This window comes from Lissotriton helveticus (assembly GCF_964261635.1).
Source record: "Lissotriton helveticus chromosome 1_1 unlocalized genomic scaffold, aLisHel1.1 SUPER_1_unloc_9, whole genome shotgun sequence".
Taxonomy (NCBI): domain Eukaryota; kingdom Metazoa; phylum Chordata; class Amphibia; order Caudata; family Salamandridae; genus Lissotriton; species Lissotriton helveticus.
Genome location: NW_027611736.1, coordinates 4,202,847 through 4,228,813, shown reverse-complemented (window position 1 = coordinate 4,228,813; position 25,967 = coordinate 4,202,847). Strand labels below are relative to the sequence as shown.

General features: G+C 46.9%; 1 long non-coding RNA gene across 7 annotated transcripts in view; it reads right to left on the bottom strand.

Moving 5' to 3' along the window:
* The window catches only part of LOC144806596 (uncharacterized), a 394,727-nt gene that overhangs the window by 346,718 nt on the left and 22,042 nt on the right, over nucleotides 1-25,967 (bottom strand). For all 7 annotated transcript variants that reach the window (XR_013605842.1, XR_013605841.1, XR_013605844.1 and 4 more), the window contains exon 3: nucleotides 25,643-25,762. This is a non-coding gene — a long non-coding RNA (uncharacterized LOC144806596). The remainder of the gene's footprint in view (nucleotides 1-25,642; nucleotides 25,763-25,967) is intronic.

The following is a 25,967-nucleotide window of genomic DNA, read 5'->3' as shown; positions in this document are numbered from 1 at the left end:
AGCCGAAATGGGGCACAAGGTGTCACCTTCAAAGCTTCAATTCTGTGTCCAGCAAGTGGTATACTTAGGACACTTGCTGTCCAAGAGGGGTAGGCAGTTGACACCCGACCGTATCCAGTTAATAGCGAGTCTTCCCCAGCCCAGAACCCAGAAGGAGGTACGTGCTTTTATCGGCCTTACTTCTTATTGTAGACAATGGATTCCCCAGTATGCATTTCTAGCCAAGCCACTGATACAGTTAACGACACAGGAGGCAGCCGTATCGACTGTCCTCCCTTGGACATCTGAACATACACTTAGTTTCAACGAGTTAAAGAAAGCCCTATGTCAAGCTCCAGTTCTAGCTACACCGAACTACAGTAAGCCTTTTACACTTTTCGTTACAGAACGCGAAGGTACAGCATTATCTGTTCTCACACAAGATCAAGCAGGTCAATACAAGCCCTGTGCTTATTTTTCGAGCACATTAGATCCAGTCGCCCAGGCGTTGCCTGCGTGCCTCAAGTCAGTTGCAGCCACAGCACTAGCTATCAGACAAAGTGATTCTATAGCTTTAGGACATTCCCTGACAGTACAAGTTCCACATTCAGTAGAAGTTCTTTTAAACCGAACACAAACTCAGCACTTGACAATTGCACGTTTAACAGGTTATGAATTGACACTGTTCCAGCCACACATAGAAATTAGACGCTGCAACGTCCTGAATCCTGCTACATTGTTACCATCAGTTAGTTCAAATCCAGACCCACATGATTGTGTGGAAGTAGTTAACATTACGACTAAGCCAAGACAAGACCTGACAGACATTCCGTTACCAGATCCTGATCTGACACTTTATGTGGATGGTTCATGTATGAGAACTAGTACAGGAGAACTAGTCGCCGCATATGCAGTGACTACTGACACTGAAGTTATTGAAACACACCGTATTGATATTCTGTCCGCTCAAGCAGCAGAGCTAGTTGCTCTGACACAAGCCTGTATACATGCCAAGAACCTGAAGGTTAATGTTTACACAGATTCACGTTACGCATTCGGAGTTGTACACGACTTCGGAGTGCTCTGGCAGGAGAGAGGTTTTATGACTTCTCATGGAACCAAGATTCAGCATGGTCTCCTTATTCAAGCCCTGTTAGATGCCATACATTTACCGACATCTATTGCTATCATGAAGTGCAAAGCACATACGAAAGTTACTGACTTTATTTCCCAAGGTAATGATTTAGCAGACCGCACAGCCAAGCTTACAGCACAGACACCAGACATTCCAGTTAATCAGACACATACTCCAGATCTGATTACATGCATGACAGTTAAGGACCCTACACAAGATGTCATAGATATCCAGTTACATGCTACCCCCGATGAAATCAAGAAATGGTCTGTACAAGGAGGGGTCCAGACAGATCAAGGATGGTTAACGAAGGGTAGAGCCACATGGTTTCTCCCCGATTCTATGGTTCAAGTCATTATCAATACCGCACATAGTCCAGCACATTTAGGAGAAAAAGCTATGTTAGACAGTATCCAGAACATTTGGTTCAACAAGCATTTACGAGCTGCAGCTAAGCAGAAAGTCCGTACCTGTATGATATGTTGTCAGTTTAATCCAGGTAAAAGTGTCCCGGTGGAACAAGGTGGTTTCCAGCCCCCTGACCACCCTTTTGAGGTCCTCCAGATGGATTATATTCAGATGGAGCGATGTCGAGGTTTCAAGTATGTCCTTGTAGTAGTATGCGCTTTGTCCAGGTGGACAGAAGCATATCCAGTCCCAGATTACACAGCCGCGACCACTGCCAAGCAGTTGGTTCGTGAATTCTTCCCTAGATATGGACTCCCTAGAGTCGTATATTCTGATAACGGCCAGCCATTCTCATCCGAACTCATGAAACACGTTTCCCTTTTGTTAGGGTACCAGTGGAAGTTCCATTGTGTACGCCATCCAGAAGCAGCTGGACTAGTCGAGAGACATAATCAGACTCTGAAAATCCGTATAGCAAAAATCTGTAAAGACAAGGGTGTGGACTGGTTAGTAGCTTTGCCAGTCGCTCTGTTTTACATGCGTATGGTCGCACATTCCAGATCAGGTCTGTCCCCGTATGAGGTCGTTTTCGGCCGCCCCCCTAACATGTGGGGTACTCCTAGACCCCGAAGTATTACCGATGTTTCATGTAATATGCTGACAGATTACCTAGCTTCCTTGATGTCTGCCCTCAACTCATGTCGTTCACAGGTTGCCGCCGCATTTCCAGACAATACCGAGGTGGCACCGCACGAGATCGTTCCAGGATCCTTGGTGATGGTCCGCAATTTTGACAGATCAAGTCCGCTGGAACCACGTTGGAAGGAGCCACGTCAGGTCCTCTTGACCACCCGAACTGCCGTCAAGTTAGAAGGCAGGAAGGGGTGGGTTCATCTTTCTCATGTAAAACTTTTCCAAGGACCAACGCCAGTCTTCAAAGACATTGCCAAGAACATTTTCCAGGATTCGAAGGATTGCCAGAACATTGTTTTAAAGGACTGTCCCGCACCAGACTTTATTACAACCCCTCCCTTGTTAGAGAAAACTCCGCAACAGGAGTATAAGTTAAAGCTCAGGTCTAATAAGTCAGCCAGTTTGATTGTATAAGTCCTCCCCTAGGTGAAACGGTTAAATTGTTTCTGACATGTATAAAATAGACCCCCATAGTGAGAGAGTCAGTCGAAGTTCACTCCAATGTATCGTTTTTCTGAGTTTCATATTATTTCTCAGCATAATGATTTCTTGCACCAGTTATGCTTTCTATCTGTATTTACCAGTTCCTCATGTAAATATGTCTGCTCATGCTACAGTAGAGCACACGTTTAGTGATCTGCCTCCTCACGAATATTCATACCGCCTCGCAATGCGTAATAACACATTCATCCGTATGTTACATTATTCACACCAGACCAGCAATGCCACTAATTGTTGGGTGTGTGGTCGACTCCCCCCTTTCCAGACACCGAAGGGAGTTCTGCCACTCTTTCCTTATCCATTCTCACACAATGGTTCGTGTGGAGCATGGTCCACGCTAACGTCATCCTCAACAGATATGTCTTTTCTTAACAGTACATGTTTTCCAGACAAGCAAGGTTTTCCCCACAGAACAGGTTTAGATCTAGAAAATGAAGTATATAATTTAGGAAATTATTCGTCGAATTTCATGGTCCTGAATGTTCAGTCTGATACTACTCCAGACTCACCCGCTATTTCAGTACTACCAGTCAAAGGCGAATTATGTGTCCGTAGTTATGGTTCTGTACATATAGGTCATAGTGAATGTACTACTGTTATCAAGTATAGTGACAGTGGGAAATCTATTTTTATAGCTTCACGTCATTCTTATTTTGTTTGTGGTCAAACTGCATATGTCCGTCTGCCCCTCGATTGGGAGGGAACCTGTTACATTGCTTTCCTACTGCCACCTGTTTTTCTAGCCCCACCTGATTATCATAGGAATTCTTTCTTAGTACACACTAGACACAAGAGAAATCTCCCGATTGTCGATTATACTGAAACCGCCGCAGAGCAATTCATTGATATAGATAAAGGTGTTTTCCCTTATTTAGGTACAGTTGTAAATAGTAAGCTTATTCGTAGGTTAACAAGAACCCTTGAAGCCGTAGTAGATGAGACTGCCTCCGCTCTAGGTAACTTAACTGAAGAGCAATCCTTTATGAGAATTGTCGTTTTACAGAATCGTCTCGTCCTTGACGTCATACTGGCCGATAGGGGCGGGGCCTGTAGAATTCTCGGATCCAGTTGTTGCATTTTCATTCCAAATAACGCGCCGTCTGTTTATTCAGCTATAACCAGACTCCATAAGATTGCCCATCTGTTACACCAAGATCCAGGCACCTGGACATGGTCCGGTTGGTTCTGGAATGTAATTTCCGCATGGGGATGGAAAGTCCTGTCCTTCCTAGGTATTGCAGTAGCGATCATATTTAGCTGCTGCCTCTGTATACAATGTGGCCCTGCGATTTGCAGCATGTGTGCTACCTCTTGTATTCCCAGTCCCAAGCCCTGTTCTAAATCCCGTTCCAAGACAATTCGAGACGAGCAAATGGTACTGTATGAAATGATAGACGGTATCATGAATATTGATGTTTCCTGATGGAAACGTAGTGACAAGGAGGGAATGTGGAAAAGTAAATTTTGCCATGTTCTGTGTCCCTACGCCTCATCCATCATGTGTTATGTGTGCATGACCAATATGCATATGTTATTCCCCATTTCTGATTAATGACGCAATTACAGTTGTGTCCACCTCTAGTATGTTATTTTCCAGTCCTCGTGAATACTACGAATATCAGGCCTATGTAAAGTAATGTTGCCACGTTTCTCAGTGTGCACGTTATTCCATTATAAAGTCCCCGTTTCCAGGCCTCAAAAGGGCCCGGACCACAGATTCAGCTCCTGTCTCCTGAAAGCCTCGCTGAGGAGCGGTACAGCCCCCACCTGTATCCTCGACCCTTCACTTACTTCCTGCTTCGCAGTGCCCGGTGCACCCCGGCTCTGCCTCTGAGTCTGCCAAAAGTATGTTATAGTTCCTGCTATCAGTCCAGTCCTCCTCCTCTGCATTCCTAAGCTACTGAACTGCATCAATAGTTTCCGTCATTATCTAGCCTACTCGTCTCCATGTTAGAGAAATACTGTATTTAATGGTCATTTAATATTCTTCACGCACTACATGTAGAATAATGCATGGTCCAGTCTTAGAGTCAAGTTAGCCTTTCCCCTCATGACTTCTAGTTCATATCAACATGTTCCCTAAACATTAGATACCAGATAGGGTTTAGGTACATGTCACTCCGACCCTCCAGACTCTAGTCTCTGCTCCTAGCACAGAGTTCGTAGCCCCCAGCTTCTCCTAGTAATACGTCATTGCTAGTTTTCGCGCACCATTAGGTTAGAGGTCCCGGCTCCTTAGGTAGCCCCCTCCTATGTTTCCGCCCATTCATGACATATTCTGTTACGTTTTACATCACATGTCTAAGTAAACTCCCAGTTACACCTCTTTTTACTGTTATCTCTCGCGACTGTTACGAGTCACGCCTTCTACTCCACCCACTGTTACGCCTACTGCAATGTAATGCTATGTGTTTGCGCTATGTATATAAATGAATGTCTTGTTATTAAATGTTAGCGCGCTCATCCCAGACCTAGCCCCGGCAGCTGCTGGGCCTTATTGTCCTATTCCTATGCAGGTTGTCCTGATCCTGTCCTTATGCTGTAATAAACCTGCAGAAACTCCTACTACCTCGAATCTTGACTCTTATTTATTGAGCTATCTGTTATTCATTCATTCATCCAAAAATAGGGTATTATTTATTTATTTACCACAAATGCCATAATTGTAAAACTGGCTCAAACAACTTCGCAGTATAAACGAAAAAATCTAACTTACGAGAACTGTAAAAGATATGACTGTAGAATCCATTTGAGACAAAACTTTTGAAAGAACAACTAAAGCTCCTTTTGACAAATTTATGAAACTCATCAGTGATATTCCATTCATTTATTTCAAATAGGTTCTGTGTATGATATAAATGAACCAGAACCAAAAAGAGGACCTGGGAAGTAATATTGATGGTCCAGTATTCTAAGAAAATTATGACAAGTATATAATAAGAGTAAGTTCAAGATATCAGTCAATGCAATGGATGTGATATCAGCAGATAGACGCATAACATGTTGAGAATAGGAACTTATTTTTTTATTAAAAACTGAAGACTAATTTCATGTATTCTCCTTTTTAGAAAGAATTTACCTGGTTTTATCAAAGTTTTGTCCTGAGGAAGGTGTTTACTAAATTTGAACTAAAAAGCACCGAAACGCGTCGACACAAGGACTCCATATGTTTTTTGATATTGTTTAATATTGTATTAGTTTATACATTTCATGTTTAATCTCTGTAATATCTGCCAACAAAGATCTATAAATCAATTAAGAACTGTATAGAACTAGAATATCTTTGTTTAGAGCAATTAACTGCATATTGTCTTCAGGATTGTTTTTACATTGTTTTAAACTGTCTTTTAATTTATGTATTGTAATTTTTAAACTTGTTTTTTGCAAAAAATAAAATAGCCGAGAAATAAGGCCATAACAACTTTTAGCATTTCATATTTTTCTCCATGTCATGTAAAATTGATTGAGTCTATCTGCTATCTGCCTAATGGTTTAAACTAAACTGAATAACACAGAAAGGCAATCCCCCCCTTTTTTTAATAACTTTTACCTGGTGCCACATACCAGGTGACAAACATTGATGGAGTGCAGAAAAATCATCCCATGGCAGTGGTAAATCTCAGCTGGGGAGGTGTCACTGGCCCAAAGAGAGTAGCAGTGTCCCCAAACTTGCCTGTAGATTGTCTACTTGGGAATGATTTAGAAATCTCAGCCTGGGCTGAGGTGGAACAAGAAACCCATTATAAAATGGTAAATCTCCATGGAAAGGTTAGTGGGGCTGTGATGGCCACAGCCCCAATCCAAGATGTCCTTCCTGAAAAGGTTGGTAGGGCTGTGCAAGACTCAGCCCCGTCTTCAGCAGAATCCCTTCCTGAAAAGGTTAGCAGAGCTGTTATGGTAACAGCCCATACCCAAACTGAGTCCCCTCCTGAAAAGGTTGGTGGGGCTGTGATGGCCACAGCCCAAACTCAAACTGATTCCTGTGTTGTGAAGCCTGAAACTATGGATCACTCCACACAAACAGAGAGCATTGAGGTGGAAGAGAAATCTCCCTCCCACCAGACAATAGGAAAGGATCAGCCTCCTCAGGGAACTGATCTTACCCCTTGTGTAGAAACTGCCCCAGAGGTAGTCAGGCCTAGCCTGGCAGAGCCCCTGATGTCAGTGGACCCTTCCAAGGTGGGACCCAGTCTGGAGCAGGTAACCTGCCCCTCTCTGCCCTGCCTCAGTCAGCCCAGGGCTACAGAGGTCAAGGAGGTCAGTGAGCCCCAAAGGGCCCCCTGTCAAATTAAACACATCCATCAGCAGATTAGGGGCACCAAAGCTAGCAGCCCTAGCAAGGTGAAAAAGTTAAAAAAAATCTGAGGGATCCCCCTTATCACAAGTTAAGGACCTCCCCAACATGGACACTGTTGGGCACAGCCAAACCTGGGACCCTAAGGCCCCAAACCTGACCTGTCCCTCCAGTAAGCCATCCAAAGTCACCCAGCCTCCAGCTTTAGGCAGCCAGAGGTTGACCCTGAGAGCACAGTGCAACTCAGTCAAGGAAAGAAAGGCACACATGGTTGAAGATGATTGGAGGAAGCTGAGCCCTACATTAGTGGAGCCTCACTTCAGTACTCCATCTCAACACCAGCCTTTTACTTTGCCATAACACACCACAGGTAGTAATTCTCCATGGTGGAGACCCTCTGATACCCCTAGGGTGAGGGATTACTTGGTGGACCATGACACAGGGCGTAACCATGCCAGTGCAGGTTCCTCCTTATATGGCCACTCAGGTAATACAGGCTTACCTGGTCAAGGATAGCCTTATCTCCTTTCGTTTGGGGGGGGGGGGGGTTATGTAGGAGGGTGGATACCTGACTATGGTTACCCCAGATTTTTTGCCTAGTGTTTTGCTGGTTTTTGACTTAGTTGGCCTGGGATCCTGCTAATCAGGGTCCCAGGCTATCTGCTCTCTCTTTAAATGGACTCCATGTACTTTAGGTACATCACCAATTTGGTACTGGACTCCTTGTCAGCCCCTGTACAGTGCACTATAGGTGCCCAGGGCATAGGGGCATCCAAGGTCTACCAGGGGCTGCAGCATATCTTTTGCCACCCCTGGCTGGTCCTTAAATCGACACAACTGGCTGATCCCTCAGCTGGGGCAAGGTGGTGTAATCACCCCTTGCTTAGATATAGTATACCTATATCTAAACCTATATCTGGACACATATATACCTATCAGTCACTCCTATGGCAGGCCTTAACTATCCTGGAGGCAGAGTGCTTGGTTTTATGTGAGAGGGTGCTCTAGCATGAGCTGAGCCTGTCTGCAGCTTTCGGAACCATTTCCTTGTAGCTGTTCTAGTGACACTGCCATACCATATACTCTTAAGTGCAATATAATCCTCGCGGTTAATGCTAACTTTGGTTTGGCTTTATCAAAACATGTTGTGTTTGGTGTCATACACTTTGGAATACTACCCCCTCGCCAGTTCTGGCGACGGGGGTAGCATTCCACCCTTCTAGAGGGAGAAGACATGTTACTTTACTGAAAACGCGGTTAATTCTAACCAGAGCCCCAGCATCACAAAATGGATGCTGCTGCCACAGACACGAGTCTGGCCTCCTGCTGCTGACCGAAACTTGGCAGAGGACTCTTGATCAAAGGATCTCCTGTCACAGGGAGGTGTCACACCACCCCAGACAGGAGATAGTGGATTGTAGCAGGGAGGGTTGAAAGAAACTAGACACTGCCTGGGGCGCACAAGGTGTCCCTGGGCAGATTCCAGTCAAACCAGTTCTGGGGCCATCCTGCCCCAGTCCTGGCGCAAAACTGGACAAAGGGAAAGGGGTGTAACCACCCCCTTCCTGGGTCCCACCCATAGGAGGGACCTAGCAGGTAATCCAGCCCCCAGATTTGGAATATAGGTGGGAGCAGTGCCAATGCACATCAGATTAACCTGACTGAAACCTATGAAACGAAACTCTGGACCCTTCGACATCCCACTCGACGTGGAAGACTGAAGAAACTCCCTTGTGGTCAAGGAGTGACCACCCTGTGCAAACAGGCACCATCCAGCACCTCGACGTTTGCTTTGTTGCAGTTCCCGCCAGAACTCGAGCGACAGAGATCGACAAGAGCCAGCGATCCTGCTTTCCAACAGCCCGATCCACAGTCTATGCAGAGCTGAGACCCGTGGAGGCGACCTGAAGCGTGGGAGCGGCCACCGTGAAAAAACTACGAAGCGCAGACCGTGCAGCATCCGAGGCTCCCTCGAAGCTGTGCATTGGAGCGTGAGAAGCTCCATCCCCGAGCAGCTTTTGCACTGAGGCTCACCCCTCCACACTCCTTGAGTGCTGCGTGGGGCCCTTTTGCATTTTCCTGCTCGACGCATTGGTCCGGTCGCTTGTCCGTTGGCTAGTGGCCTCAGAACCGACGAACCTTTGAATTTACACAGCTGGTCTGGTTGCTCCAGACTGGCCCTCGCTCCCCTGAAAAGGCGCACCGCTCTGACTTTGCTGATCCGAGTGTTAAGCGATCTTCGAATCCTGTGTGGGTTGCCTTTGCCAAGGTTTGTTGACTCCGATCCGGAAGCCGGCACCGCAGACAGCGAGAGCCTTCATGGGACAGCTCGTAATCCACTCCAGGACATCCTCGGTGCCCAAGAGTCCACGTGGCAGCGGAGACAAGCTTCACGACATCAACCTGATTGCGCCCGACATTGCCTGGTTCCTTCCTGGTCACTGGCTAGTGACCCAGACTCTGTCCCCTCTGCTTTCAGGTCTACACTTCTTCAGATCCACACTTGGATCACACCGGACACTTCTCTTCTGGACGCCTGCAGCATCTTCATCTCCAGGCACCATAGAACTGCGTGACGAAACCCGACACATCTTTGCACCTGTGCACCTGCTTCCTGTGGGTGAGGTAACTCCTGCAGTGGTTCACACCTCTAGTGTCTAAGTCTAAAGTTTTGTCCTTCTAGTGCAGTCGGAAGACTCTTAAAACTGTAACTCGATAAATTTTACGCACTATTGACTTTGCATTGGTGCATGCGTGTGCTTTAGGCACTGCACCCGAATCCCGCGGGCTACTCCCGTCCTAACAATTGTTAGACCCTCGTAGTCCAAGCGATTCCCAAGGCCCTAGGCCTTACCACTGATCGAATAGTGATTGTTATACCACTTTTTTGTATATGGTTTGAGTGGCCACCGGCCTCATCCATAATTGTGCAACTTTCATATGTTATATTGTGCTTTTGTTTAAACGCTTGTGCTTCATTGCTCATAAAGAGTAGTGGGGATTATTCTGAGAATAAATACATATATTTTTTATAATAATAAATAAAAAACTGAAATTCTTTGTGATAGACAAATTGCCACCAATGAAAAGAGGGGGTGATAAGATCCGTAAGCTACGACAGCTCGAGAACAGGTATATTGTAGACCTAGATAGCCTGATCCCGGGAGGTTTGAATTCTGAGGAGGAAATGGTGTGGCATCTGGGTGATTGAATCAACAAGGTCATTGGGGGTCCCATTCTCTGATTCTCAATAATTCTGAGTATTGACTTTAGCTAGCTACGTAGACGATATACATTATGTGTCCTAAATCCTGTAATTTTTAGACTTTTAATCACACTAGTATCACTGAGGTTGTGTAGCCGATCATGTTGTACATAGTATGAAGCACAATTGTAATTTACTGTATCCAGTATGCATGAGCTGACAGGCTGTATTTTGTCTTGTTTACCATATTTACAGGTTCCAGAAGACTTGTCACCAGAAGAGAATAGATGGTTTATCACTGGGGAAGATAAGATGAGTAAAGATGAGCGTAGCAGGGTCCACAAGCCAAACATGGCTCAGATGAAGCACATATCCAAATTGTACTGATCAAAATTGGCCACTTGGCTCTGCTTATTCAGCATTTACATTTAATTTTATTTATTTATTTTCAATTTGGGCTTTATTAATCAAGACTTTTTCCAGCTATGCTCTGACAGTAGAACAGTCATAGATCATGTGACATAAGCCCCAGATGGACCGTCCGTTATTAGCCACTTGGCTTGTATTTCAGTTCATGCACATATTCGATTTAATGATTTTGTGCTATTAATTTATTTTAATTACAGGACATGGGTGAATCTTCTGCATTGAGATTGGGTCAAAGAGAACCCATGTGGATTTATTATGCTAAAAAGGCAACTATAACTCAAGGTCCGTTTTTCATGTTACTGTGCTAAAAAACCGACCACGTGTGTATATATATTTAAATGTTGTATTCAATTAGCCACTGGGCACGTATTTGCTGTTTTGACCTCCATTATAAATATGCATTTATGTCCACAGATAAAACAGTGTCACCAGTTACAATTAAATGGTTGTCACATATCCTAACACCATGCAAAGATGGCCACCAAAGTGAGACTACCTATGTCCACTTTCTATGTTTATGGCCGGTTACTGACCACGTATGCACTTTTGTTGAACTTTATTTAGTTTGTAGTTTGAAACGCACGAGTTACCCGTGAGCAAGGCGAGAGGTATCGCCGAAACGCGTTGGGTTTGGTTCCATACTGTCCGTGTACTACATGCTGGAACTTTATATGGAATAAATTTTCCTTAGCAAAACGCGCTGGTTTGATGGTAATTATTTTGGACTAACTGGAGTGGAGTTGCATATACACAGCGGACGCTGTGTTTGGTGGAAAACAATATTTTTTATAATATATAACTTGTGTGGTGTCCTTTCATTTGGTATTACAGGATTGCATATGGTAAAACAGCTGGCTTCACATGCCCTCTTGAGTTAAGCCTTTAAGGCTGCTTAGTCCATGCTACCCCTAGGATAGCTTGTCTATAAGGTTGACTTACAACCATGACCATAAGGGATTGTTTGGACTGATACAAGGTGCTCACAGAACTGTGGACATCATACATCAGGTCAACTTCTCACAGCAGGTCTGCAATCTGATGGTCTACTCCTGGGAGGTGTTCTGCTAAGAGATAGATTTTCTGGCGAATCTCCCAATCCCAAATGCTTTGTGCTAGGTGCGACAGCTGGAGAGAGTGAGTCCCTCCCTATTTCTGTAGGTAGTTCATTGCTGTCATGTTGTCCGTGCAAACGGAGACAGTCTTGCCTACAAGTTGGGTGAGAAAAGCTGAGTGCTATGAACACTGCTAGAAGTTCCAGGTAGTTGATGTGGAGACGTTTGTGTTTGTCTGACCGCAGCCCCTGGACTTTGTAATGTTGAAGGTGGGTACCCCAACCGGTTACTGTGGAATCGGGTCTATGAAAGGCCGCCCTTTTGCTAAGTTTTGAGGGTTCCACCACTGCAGCGAGCGATGGTTGCAGCTCTCTACCAACACTAGGTCAGGGTCGCAAATTGTGAAGCTCATATATATTAATGAGCATCCCACAATTTGCGAGCCCATTGAGAATGCAAGCCCTACCAGGGATGGTGGCCTGCTGGGCTGAGCAGACCACCATGTCTGGGACTGCTTTTTAATAAAAAAGCTTTTTTTTCCTTTCTTTTTTTTAAATGCAGCCCGTTTTCCTTAAAGGAAAACGGGATGCATTAAAAAAAAATGAAACGTTTTCGTTTCATTCTTAAAGAACAGGCAGTGGTCCCTGGGACCACTGCCGGCCCTTAAAAAATATTTTTAGACACAGTCACAAAGTGGAAGGGGTACCCTGGGGACCCCTTCGAAATTGCGACTGCATTACCACCCTCTTGAAGAGGGTGGTCATTTGCAAGTGTTTTGCGACCGCAATTGAGGTCTCAAAACATTCACACAATGCATTGCGGACGCAATTAGGAAGGGAATGCCCCTTCATAATTGCGACTTACAATTCCTAAATAGCGAGTCGCAAATAAACTGCAACTCACTATTTTGGAATTGTACATGGCCAAAAGTGATTTTGCATGTACAAAAGGGTTCGCAAACCCGTTTGCACATGCAAAATCACTTCGTACATCTGGCCCCTGTGATTGATTCCACTGACTCTCGACATTGTTGCAGGGGACGCATGTGAAGCTTTGCATGAGGTACGATTGCAACGCAGGATGCCATCGTTCCCAGCAGATGCATGAAGACTTTGGCTGGTAATGATTGGTTGGGTTGAAATTGTAATAGTGTGGCCTGGATATTGTAAATCCTGGCTATATTGGGAATGGCTAGAGCCTTGAGAGTGTTGATGGAAGCTCCCAGATAAGATTGCACTTGTGCCAGACACAGGCGAGATTTTTGTGCAATTCTTGTAAAACCCAACTAGTGAAGTAGATGTACTGTTGTCCGATTGTGTAGTGTCCTTGATGAGAGAGAGGATGACCTGGGCGTCGTGGGCGTAGGATACTATACAGAGTCCGTGCTGTTTGACGATGGTGACGAGGAGGGCCATGGAGGTGTTGAAGAACGTGTGGCAGAGCGACGATCCTTGTGGTACTCCGCAGTTGATTTCTGTGGGTTTGGAGAGGAAGGGTGGCAGTCTGATTCTTTGGGTTCTGCCGGTGAGGAAGGAGCGGATCAAGTCAAGGGCGGTTCCCTGTATGCCGGCGTCGTGGTTTCTGCCGGTGAGTGTGCGGTGGGAGACGGTGTTGAATGCCGTAGAGAGATCGAGTAGGATCGGAGCTGCAGTGTGCCCTTGGTCGAGCAGGGTGTGGTTGTTGTCTTTAGCAGCGAGGACAGCGGTCTCGGTGCTGTGGTTGCTGCGGAATCTGGATTCGGAGGGTTCGAGATGGAGTTTTCTTCGATGAATTTTGTTAGCAGGGCATGGACGATCTTTGGTCACGAAGGGGAGGAGGGAGATGGGTCGGTAGTTCTTGAGGTCGGTGGGGGTGCTGAGGGCTTCTTGAGCAGGGGTCTGCCTTTGGAATTGTTTCCTCTATATCCTCCTCTGTAGAAATCTCTAGAGGAAAAGGATTGGATGATACCTTTGTAGGAGGAAGCATTTGAGTCTGAGGATGTTGTTTTGGACCCTGCTATGTAAAACGAGCCCCTATTGGATGGGGACTGGAGTGCTCCAATGGATATTGCTACTTCAGTGTCCTTTTTCTTCTTATCTAAGGCTTGGTCAACTACAGGACCAAACAGGTGTTCGTTGTCAAAGGGAGTGTTCAAAATGGGCTGTTGAACCTCAGGCTTAAACCCTGAGATCCTTCTGAGGAGAATGCTGGAATTGATCTCCCGAGCTGAGATCCTAAGCCATGCACGCCTTCTAAGGAGAATGCTGGTATTGATCTCCCGAGCTGAGATCCAAAGCCATGCATGCCTTCTGAGGAGAATGCTGGTATTGATCTCCCGAGCTGAGATCCTAAGCCATGCACGCCTTCTAAGGAGAATGCTGGTATTGATCTCCCGAGCTGAGACCCTAAGCCATGCACGCCTTCTGAGGAGAATGCTGGAATTGATCTCCCGAGCGGAGATCCTGAGACATGCACGCCTTCTGAGGAGAATGCTGGTATTGATCTCCCGAGCTGAGATCCTAAGCCATGCACGCCTTCTAAGGAGAATGCTGGTATTGATCTCCCGAGCTGAGACCCTAAGCCATGCACGCCTTCTGAGGAGAATGCTGGAATTGATCTCCCGAGCTGAGATCCTAAGCCATGCACGCCTTCTAAGGAGAATGCTGGTATTGATCTCCCGAGCTGAGACCCTAAGCCATGCACGCCTTCTGAGGAGAATGCTGGAATTGATCTCCCGAGCGGAGATCCTGAGCCATGCACCCCTTCTAAGGAGAATGCTGGTATTGATCTCCCGAGCTGAGACCCTAAGCCATGCACGCCTTCTGAGGAGAATGCTGGAATTGATCTCCCGAGCGGAGATCCTGAGCCATGCACGCCTTCTGAGGAGAATGCTGGTATTGATCTCCCTAGCTGAGATCCTGAGCCATGCACGCCTTCTGAGGAGAATGCTGGTATTGATCTCCCGAGCTGAGATCCTAAGCCATGCACGCCTTCTGAGGAGAATGCTGGTATTGATCTTCCTAGCTGAGATCCTAAGCCATGCACGCCTTCTGAGGAGAATGCTGGAATTGATCTCCCGAGCTGAGACCCTAAGCCATGTATGCCTTCTAAGGAGAATGCTGGTATTGATCTCCCAAGCTGAGATCCTAAACCATGCACGCCTTCTGAGGAGAATGCTGGTATTGATCTCCCCAGCTGAGATCCTAAGCCATACACGCCTTCTGAGGAGAATGCTGGTATTGATCTCCCTAGCTGAGACCCTAAGCCATGCACGCCTTCTGAGGAGAATGCTGGTATCGATCTCCCGAGCTGAGTCCCTAAGCCATGCACGCCTTCTGAGGAGAATGCTGGTATCGATCTCCCTAGCTGAGATCCTAAGCCATGCACGCCTTCGGAGGAGAATGCTGGAATTGATCTCCCTAGCAGAGATACCAAGTCATGCACGCCTTCTAAAGAGAATGCTGGTATTGATCTCCCGAGCTGAGATCCTAAGCCATGCACGCCTTCTAAGGAGAATGCTGGTATTGATCTCCCGAGCTGAGACCCTAAGCCATGCACGCCTTCTAAGGAGAATGCTGGTAATGATCTCCGGAGCTGAGACCCTAAGCCATGCACGCCTTCTGAGGAGAATGCTGGTATTGATCTCCCGAGCTGCGATCCTAAGCCATGCACGCCTTCTGAGGAGAATGCTGGTAATGATCTCCCGAGCTGAGATCCTAAGCCATGCACGCCTTCTGAGGAGAATGCTGGTATTGATCTCCCGAGCTGAGACCCTAAGCCATGCACGCCTTCTGAGGAGAATGCTGGTATTGATCTCCCGAGCTGAGACCGTAAGCCATGCACGCCTTCTAAGGAGAATGCTGGTATTGATCTCCAGAGCTGAGATCTTAAGCCATGCATGCCTTCTAAGGAGAATGCTGGTATTGATCTCCCGAGCTGAGATCCTAAGCCATGCACGCCTTCTAAGGAGAATGCTGGAATTGATCTCCCGAGCTGAGATCCTAAGCCATGCACGCCTTCTGAGGAGAATGCTGGTATTAATCTCCCTAGCTGAGATCCTAAGCCATGCATGCCTTCTGAGGAGAATGCTGGGATTGATCTCCCGAGCTGAGACCCTAAGCCATGCATGCCTTCTAAGGAGAATGCTGGTATTGATCTCCTGAGCTGAGATCCTAAGCCATGCACGCCTTCTGAGGAGAATGCTGGTATTGATCTCCCGAGCTGAGATCCTAAGCCATGCACGACTTCTAAGGAGAATGCTGGGATTGATCTCCCGAGCTGAGATCCTGAGCCATGCACGCCTTCTAAGGAGAATGCTGGTATTGATCTCCCGAGCTGAGATCCTAAGCCATGCACGCCTTCTAAGGAGAATGCTGGTATTGATCGCCTGAGCTGAGATCCTAAGCCATGCACGCCTTCTAAGGAGAATGCTGGTATTGATCTCCCGAGCTGAGACCCTAAGCCATGCACGCCTTCTAAGGAGAATGCTGGTAATGATCTCCCGAGCTGAGACCCTAAGCCATGCACGCCTTCTGAGGAGAATGCTGGTATTGATCTCCCGAGCTGCGATCCTAAGCCATGCACGCCTTCTGAGGAGAATGCTGGTAATGATCTCCCGAGCTGAGATCCTAAGCCATGCACGCCTTCTGAGGAGAATGCTGGTATTGATCTCCCGAGCTGAGACCCTAAGCCATGCACGCCTTCTGAGGAGAATGCTGGTATTGATCTCCCGAGCTGAGACCGTAAGCCATGCACGCCTTCTAAGGAGAATGCTGGTATTGATCTCCAGAGCTGAGATCTTAAGCCATGCATGCCTTCTAAGGAGAATGCTGGTATTGATCTCCCGAGCTGAGATCCTAAGCCATGCACGCCTTCTAAGGAGAATGCTGGAATTGATCTCCCGAGGTGAGATCCTAAGCCATGCACGCCTTCTGAGGAGAATGCTGGTATTAATCTCCCTAGCTGAGATCCTAAGCCATGCATGCCTTCTGAGGAGAATGCTGGGATTGATCTCCCGAGCTGAGACCCTAAGCCATGCATGCCTTCTAAGGAGAATGCTGGTATTGATCTCCTGAGCTGAGATCCTAAGCCATGCACGCCTTCTGAGGAGAATGCTGGTATTGATCTCCCGAGCTGAGATCCTAAGCCATGCACGACTTCTAAGGAGAATGCTGGGATTGATCTCCCGAGCTGAGATCCTGAGCCATGCACGCCTTCTAAGGAGAATGCTGGTATTGATCTCCCGAGCTGAGATCCTAAGCCATGCACGCCTTCTAAGGAGAATGCTGGAATTGATCTCCCGAGCTGAGACCCTAAGCACTGCACGCCTTCTGAGGAGAATGCTGGAATTGATCTCCCTATCAGAGATACCAAGTCATGCACGTCTTCTAAGGAGAATGCTGGTATTGATCTCCCGAGCTGAGACCCTAAGCCATGCACGCCTTCTGAGGAGAATGCTGGAATTGATCTTCCTAGCAGACATACCAAGTCATGCACGTCTTCTAAGGAGAATGCTGGTATTGATCTCCCTAGCTGAGATCCTAAGCCATGCATGCCTTCTAAGGAGAATGCTGGTATTGATCTCCCGAGCTGAGACCCTAAGCCATACACGCCTTCTAAGGAGAATGCTGGTATTGATCTCCCTAGCTGAGATCCTAAGCCATACACGCCTTCTAAGCAGAATGATGGTATTGATCTCCCAAGCTGAGATCATGAGCCATGCACGCCTTCTAAGGAGAATGCTGGTATTGATCTCCCGAGCTGAGACCCTAAGCCATACACGCCTTCTAAGGAGAATGCTGGTATTGATCTCCCTAGTTGAGATCCTAAGCCATGCACGCCTTCTGAGGAGAATGCTGGTCTTGATCTCCCGAGATGAGATCCTAAGCCATGTACGCCTTCGGAGGAGAATGCTGGTATTGATCTCCCGAACTGAGATCCTAAGCCATGCACGCCTTCAGAGGAGAATGTTGGAATTGATCTCCCGAGCTGAGATCGTAAGCTATGCACGCCTTCTAAGGAGAATGCTGGTATTGATCTCCCGAGCTGAGACCCTAAGCCATGCACGCCTTCTGAGGAGAATGCTGGAATTGATCTCCTGAGCTGAGATCCTAAGCCATGCACGCCTTCTAAGGAGAATGCTGGTATTGATCTTCCTAGCTGAGATCCTAAGCCATGCACGCCTTCTAAGGAGAATGCTGGTATTGATCTCCCGAGCTGAGATCCTAATCCATGCACGCCTTCTAAGGAGAATGCTGGTATTGATCTCCCGAGCTGAGATCCTAAGCCATGCACGCCTTCTGAGGAGAATGCTGGTATTGATCTTCCTAGCTGAGATCCTAAGCCATGCACGCCTTCTGAGGAGAATGCTGGTATTGATCTTCCGAGCTGAGACCCTAAGCCATGCACGCCTTCTAAGGAGAATGCTGGTATTGATCTCCCGAGCTGAGATCCTAAGCCATGCACGCCTTCTTAGGAGAATGCCGGTATTGATCTCCCTAGCTGAGATCCTAAGCCATGCACGCCTTCTAAGGAGAATGCTGGAATTGATCTCCTAACTGAGATCCTAAGCCATGCACGCCTTCTAAGGAGAATGCTGGTATTGATCTCCCTAGTTGAGATCCTAAGCCATGCACGCCTTCTAAGGAGAATGCTGGTATTGATCTCCCGAGCTGAGATCCTAAGCCATGCACGCCTTCTAAGGAGAATGCTGGAATTGATCTCCCGAGCTGAGATCCTGAGCCATGCACGCCTTCTGAGGAGAATGCTGGTATTGATCTTCCTAGCTGAGATCCTAAGCCATGCACGCCTTCTAAGGAGAATGCTGGTATTGATCTCCTGAGCTGAGATCCTAAGCCATGCACGCTTTCTGAGGAGAATGCTAGTACTGATCTCCCGAGCTGAGATCCTAAGCCATGCACGCCTTCTGAGGAGAATGCTGGTATTGATCTCCAGAGCTGAGATCCTAAGCCATGCACGCCTTCAGAAGAGAATGCTGGTATACACCCTCCGAGCTGAGATCCTAAGCCATGCACGCCTTCTAAGGAGAATGCTGGTATTGATCTCCCGAGATGAGATCCTAAGCCATGCACGCCTTCTGAGGAGAATGCTGGGATTGATCTCCCGAGCTGAGACCCTAAGCCATGCACGCCTTCTAAGGAGAATGCTGGTATTGATCTCCCGAGATGAGATCCTAAGCCATGCACGCCTTCTGAGGAGAATGCTGGTATTTATCTCCTGAGCTGAGACCCTAAGCCATGCACGCCTTCTAAGGAGAATGCTGGTATTGATCTCCCGAGCTGAGAACCTAAGCCATGCACGCCTTCTAAGGAGAATGCTGGTATTGATCTCCCGAGCTGAGATCCTAAGCCATGCACGCCTTCTAAGGAGAATGCTGGAATTGATCTCCCGAGCTGAGACCCTAAGCCATACACGCCTTCTAAGGAGAATGCTGGTATTGATCTCCCGAGCTGAGATCCTAATCCATGCACGCCTTCTAAGGAGAATGCTGGTATTGATCTCCCGAGCTGAGATCCTAAGCCATGCACGCCTTCTGAGGAGAATGCTGGTATTGATCTTCCTAGCTGAGATCCTAAGCCATGCACGCCTTCTGAGGAGAATGCAGGTATTGATCTTCCGAGCTGAGACCCTAAGCCATGTACGCCTTCGGAGGAGAATGCTGGAATTGATCTCCCGAGCTGAGATCCTAAGCCATGCACGCCTTCGGAGGAGAATGCTGGTATTGATCTCCCGAGCTGAGATCCTAAGCCATGCACGCCTTCGGAGGAGAATGCTGGTATTGATCTCCCGAGCTGAGACCTTAAGCCATGTACGCCTTCGGAGGAGAATGCTCAAATTGATCTCCCGAGCTGAGATCCTGAGCCATGCACGCCTTCTGAGGAGAATGCTGGTATTGATCTCCCGAGCTGAGATCCTAAGCCATGCACGCCTTCTAAGGAGAATGCTGGAATTGATCTCCCGAGCTGAGATCCTAAGCCATGCACGCCTTCTAAGGAGAATGCTGGTATTGATCTCCCGAGCTAAGATCCTAAGCCATGCACGCCTTCTGAGGAGAATGCTGGTATTGATCTCCCTAGCTGAGATCCTAAGCCATGCACGCCTTCTAAGGAGAATGCTGGAATTGATCTCCTAATTGAGATCCTAAGCCATGCACGCCTTCTAAGGAGAATGCTGGTATTGATCTCCCTAGTTGAGATTCTAAGCCATGCACGCCTTCTGAGGAGAATGCTGGTATTGATCTCCCGAGCTGAGATCCTAAGCCATGCACGCCTTCTAAGGAGAATGCTGGAATTGATCTCCCGAGCTGAGATCCTAAGGCATGCACGCCTTCGGAGGAGAATGCTGGTATTGATCTCCCGAGCTGAGATCCTAAGCCATGCACGCCTTCGGAGGAGAATGCTGGTATTGATCTCCCGAGCTGAGACCCTAAGCCATGTACGCCTTCGGAGGAGAATGCTGGAATTGATCTCCCGAGCTGAGAACCTAAGCCATGCACGCCTTCTGAGGAGAATGCTGGTATTGATCTCCCGAGCTGAGATCCTAGGCCATGCACGCCTTCTAAGGAGAATGCTGGAATTGATCTCCCGAGCTGAGATCCTAAGCCATGCACGCCTTCGGAGGAGAATGCTGGTATTGATCTCCCGAGCTGAGATCCTAAGCCATGCACGCCTTCGGAGGAGAATGCTGGTATTGATCTCCCGAGCTGAGACCCTAAGCCATGTACGCCTTCGGAGGAGAATGCTGGTATTGATCTCCCGAGCTGAGACCCTAAGCCATACACGCCTTCTAAGGAGAATGCTGGTATTGATCTCCCGAGCTGAGATCCTAATCCATGCACGCCTTCTAAGGAGAATGCTGGTATTGATCTCCCGAGCTGAGATCCTAAGCCATGCACGCCTTCTAAGGAGAATGCTGGAATTGATCTCCTAACTGAGATCCTAAGCCATGCACGCCTTCAGAAGAGAATGCTGGTATTGATCTCCCGAGCTGAGATCCTAAGCCATGCACGCCTTCTAAGGAGAATGCTGGAATTGATCTCCCGAGCTGAGACCCTAAGCCATACACGCCTTCTAAGGAGAATGCTGGTATTGATCTCCCGAGCTGAGATCCTAAGCCATGCACGCCTTCTGAGGAGAATGCTGGTATTGATCTCCCGAGCTGAGATCCTAAGCCATGCACGCCTTCTAAGGAGAATGCTGGAATTGATCTCCCGGGCTGAGACCCTAAGCCATACACGCCTTCTAAGGAGAATGCTGGTATTGATCTCCCGAGCTGAGATCCTAATCCATGCACGCCTTCTCAGGAGAATGCTGGTATTGATCTCCGAGCTGAGATCCTAAGCCATGCACGCCTTCTAAGGAGAATGCTGGTATTGATCTCCCGAGCTGAGATCCTAAGCCATGCACGCCTTCTGAGGAGAATGCTGGTATTGATCTCCCGAGCTGCGGTGTCTGCTGCGCCTAGAGCACAGCTCATTGAGGACTTCGAAATGAGTCTCCCCTTTTCAACTAACTGCTGTGCCTTAGTTTTGTGTTCGTCTGGGAGATATTGGAGCAGTTGCTCCATCTCATCCCAGTGTGCCCTGTCGTACCTAGCTAGTAGGTCCTGTGTGTTTGCGATGCGTCAATCGGTAGCAGCTTGAACAGCTACTCGTTTCCCCGAGGCATCTGTAAGTTTGGATTCTTTATCTGGGGAGGTGCATCCCCACAGGTTTGCGAGTTAGCTCTTTTGCGAGCGTTGGACACTACTAGAGAGTCAAGAGGTAATTTTCCCTTAATAAACACAGGATCTGATGATGATGGTTGATATTTTTTATCTAACCGTGGAGTTATAATACATGCTCTGACAGGGTCTTTAAAGATATCATCTGCATGCCTCATCATGCCTTCAAGCATAGGGAGTGTTTGACTTCACCTGTGCGTAGACTCAAGAGTTTCAAATAGAAAGTCCTCCTCTAATGTGTCTTTATGTAATGGTACCACCATGATACTCTGCTGCTCTGGCAATGAGCTGTTCATAAGCCATATTATCCTCTGGTGGTGACGGCTTTGCTGGGTAAAGGTCTGGCTCATTGTCTACTGGAGGTCAATGGTGTAATCATTCCACAGGTCTGCAGGCAAATGAGTATCATCATCACCTTGTCCACATCTGGATATGGATGTGGAGATCCCTGAGGTGTTATGTGTAAGGGCTCTTCAATTATTAACTGAGGAAAAGAAGGTGGAGGTGGGGAGGGTTGTGGAGCAGGATAAACATGGCTAGTAGCCATCTCCTTCTTCTTTAAGGGAATCTTATCAGAAGTGTCCTCTCCAGGATGCTTGTGTTTCGCTGGATTTATGTCCAGTATCAGGATTCATTACAAATTTATTTTGTATGGGATCCAATTTGGCCTTAAGGACGTCTAAAATTGGTTCTGGAAGCTCGAGAACATTGTCCTCGGATTTCGGCTAGTCTTGAGAATGTTTCGGCTCAGAAGCGAGATTGTGTTTCGAAGCAGAGGGTTTTGGCTCCAAAGCATGTTTGTGTTTCGCGGAGGAGGGTTTCGGCTCCAAACCAGATTTGTCCTTGGAGCCTGATGATTTCGGATCCAAAGGTAATTTCTTCTGACTCGATCCGGAGCTGGAAGGCTTGACGGTTTGTTTTGGTGCCGAGGGACGTGGGGTTGGAAACAGTGTCTTGGTGCCGACTTTGGCCAGAAGGCAGAGGTGGTGCCGTAGCCTTATGAGTTTTAGAAGAGGATTTAGGGGGCAAGGGTTCTTCGGTACTCAGTGCACCATGTCCCGAAGGCACATCTTGGGACTCTAGATAGATTTCGAGCTCGGAATCAGACTCTGGAATCGAGAGGGCCTCTTCTTCTACGGAGGCTACTTCTATCTCTTCTTGGTCAGATTCGTCTGCAAAGATATCCAGTGTGTTGAATGCTTTGGCGCTGCCTCGCTCGTCATCGAGCCTGATGATCGGGTAGAGTCCTCTTGGACCGAAACGACTTACAAGCGTCGCAGTCTTCCTCCTTGTGCTCCGGAGAGAGGCATAAGTTACAAACTTGATGTAGGTCGGTGCAAGGGTACTTGGTGTGGTACCAAGGAAAGAAATGGAATGGAGTCCGTTCCATTTGTAGAAGGCTGGCCCTACGTAGCCCGACGGTTGTCCGCAAGGTTTTCTATCGAAAATGGATAGTTTGGCGATTGATCTGAAACGCAGAGAACAAAGAAATGCATACTGAATCAATACTGTCGAGGGTAGAGTGGACTGCGCACCGAGGGGAACCCGAAGAACGGTTTCGGAGCGCAGCAATACACATCCAAACCCGTTGGGGGTAAAAAACAATCGAACAATGGAGTCAATGCCCATGTGCACTATCATCGAAAGGAGGAGTCACCTTACCTCGTGACTGGAAAGACTTCGTCAAAGAAAAACAACTTGCAAACATCCGGACCCAACACATGATTGCAGGAGTATGCAAAGCATTTACATCTACAGCACACATGCCTCAAACATAGGATTAATGGCCCCAAATCCCTGCCGTGGTATCTTGTCATGTTGTTGCTGAGTGTGCCATGTGATGTGGCAGGCTATAGTGCTTGGTGTGATTTGGTCATCTTTTACAAGGTGGAGTGCTGAACGGTTAGGCAAATTTTGATTTTCTTTGTTTTTGGGATCATGTGATATAGTGCGGTACCTACCGTATGATGTAAACAAATTACATTGCTAATATACCATAAGGATGTGGGGTGAGTGTTATTAGGGCGGAAGCCTTGCTGATTATATGCAGAATAACAGGTCTGGGAGGTCACTACTGACTAGAGGAGGTTAGCAGCTACACAGGCCTTGGCCATTGATCCTATTGAGGATAATATGTGACGGGCACTGGTGACTGGAGCTAGCTAGCAACAACGCAAGCCTCTGGTATACAATATTGACTGGAAGTGGTTGGCAGTAGAGTTAACCTCTGGTTTTGAATATTTGCAGGATTTAAGGTACAGGGGTCACCACTGACTGGAGTTACTTAGCAGGATAATAGGTCTCAAGGGGCCAATACTGACTGAAGCTGGTTAGTATGATCACTAGTCCCAAGGTGCTACTAATGACTCAAGTTGGCTAGAATGATAACAGGTCCCAGGGGCCAGTACTAACAGGAGCTGGCTAGTAGGCTTACATACAGGCCCAAGGGGCCACTACTGACTGGAGCTGGCTAAAAGAATAACAGGCCCAAGGGTGGTGGGGTGCGAGTGGCACCAGTGACCGGAGTTGGCTAGAAGCATTGACAACCTTTGGTATTGATTAAATGCAGGATTCCAGGTCACAGGTGGCACTGCTGAATACAGCTAGCTAGCAGTAGTGGTGGACTCTAGGAAGAAGGAATTGAGAAAGCATAACTGGATATACTGGTTTCTTCAATACCGATAATTGGTTACACATGAATGCCACAACGTGCATTGATATATTACATCACCAAATTACAATATTCTTATATTAATTTGATGTGTCTGTTCGCCTTAATATGCCTGCAAAGTTACATGATTCTATTAGGGCCCAGAACCATTTTATTTAGTGAAGTCCATCGGCACACTTTCCTGCATCTTGTAGTAAATTGATTATTGACAAACAGAAGTGTTATGTCCAGAAACAGTGAATTCTGCAGCTTGTCTGTGTATCTTTTATCTGCACCTCACGGACTCCTCACATTCCTCTCGAGAGAAGATCCTGCCTCCTACTCATTAGTGTTGTTTCAGTAACTGTTTCTATCACGTGTTCATGTTTCATTGACTTGTATTAGGAGAAAAGTGTATAAAAATACATTGTGTAGCATTAGCATTATATACTCCAACTTGCTTTAGGGTGGATGCTCTCATCCATTGCAAAGACAATTGTCACTTGGTAGTTTGCTTGGCCTTTTTCTATTTTTGCATTAAATGTATGATAGATTTGTTGGCCTCCAGGTGTGTTGTGTTTTATTTTACATATCATAAGAGATGCTGAGGAAAATGACATTCCAGTATACACATTCTTCATATAAATCAACTCACAGTATACTGTTCTGGAGGTTCAGTCCCACAAACATTATCTCTAACTGAACACCAGTTGCCCTCTGAAGCGGCGTCCTCGCTATTGGATAAGTCAGTATGTCCTAATTTTAGGAAGGTTACCGTATCTAGTGCACTCTGTTAGACAGCGCTCACCTGTGGCAGTAAGATGTTAATAGGCACCTTATCACCTATGCACAGTGCAGGGCTTTGAGTTACAGAGCTCCTCACGCTGTGGAGAAGATTAGGTCACATTTACCCATTTTCCCATATTTGGTCCTGATGAAATGCCAATAGATTGCTCCATGACTACAGAAGGCATGAAAAAGGTTGACCTGAAGAATAGACCCCAGCTTACCAGCAGGTCCATAGGTAATCGACACTTTCACACAGTGATAGGGGTCATTAGTTCCTCAATTTCTCTGCCACCGTTTTTAATCTCAACATGGACCAGGAAGATCACATTAACTATATTGTAGCAAATGGTCAATAGTTGATCTTATATTCAGACTTTCACCAATCTCACATCTTATGACACAATATCCTCTGTCCTACTATGCGCATCCGGCGTACTTATTAAAAGATCTCTGACAAAGTGCCCTCTTGTGGTGCCTGCCAGGCATTGTAGCGCCGGCCTGGTCAGGAGTATAGCCCAATGATGAAGCATGTCACCTTCAGGTGAGTGAACGCAACTTGTCTTAAAAGCACATGCTTCCTAGGGTGACTGCGTTCAGTTACAGATAATGTTTCTGGGACTGAACCTCCAGAACAGTATACTGTGATTTGATTCTGTTTTATTTTAGCAAATGTACATAGCAGATATTAGTGCTTGCTTGTTTCACAAACATTATCCGATACATGCCTCGGAGCGCACTTCTTACAGACGAGTATGGGGTTAGCATGATGCTGCTACAAGGTCCTTACCTGTGCGAGTTATCGGGAACGATGCAGGAGGCAGACCCAAACCAGCCACACATGGAGATCAATGACAAATACTGAAGAATTAACTGAGCTTCCAAGCTGGTGACCATTACTTAATTGACCCTGAAAATAAAAGACACGTTTTAGTATTCTGGTGACTCATGACCATAAAAAACAAAGGTTATAAATTCAATATTGTGTCAAATACTTAAAAAATGGAACTGGATGTGCTGATTCGGATGTTGCCCCAGGTCATGCATGACACCTTCCGCCATTATTGCTTATGGGACTTGTAGTTTTGTTTTTCTCATTAAAAGGATGGGCTCTA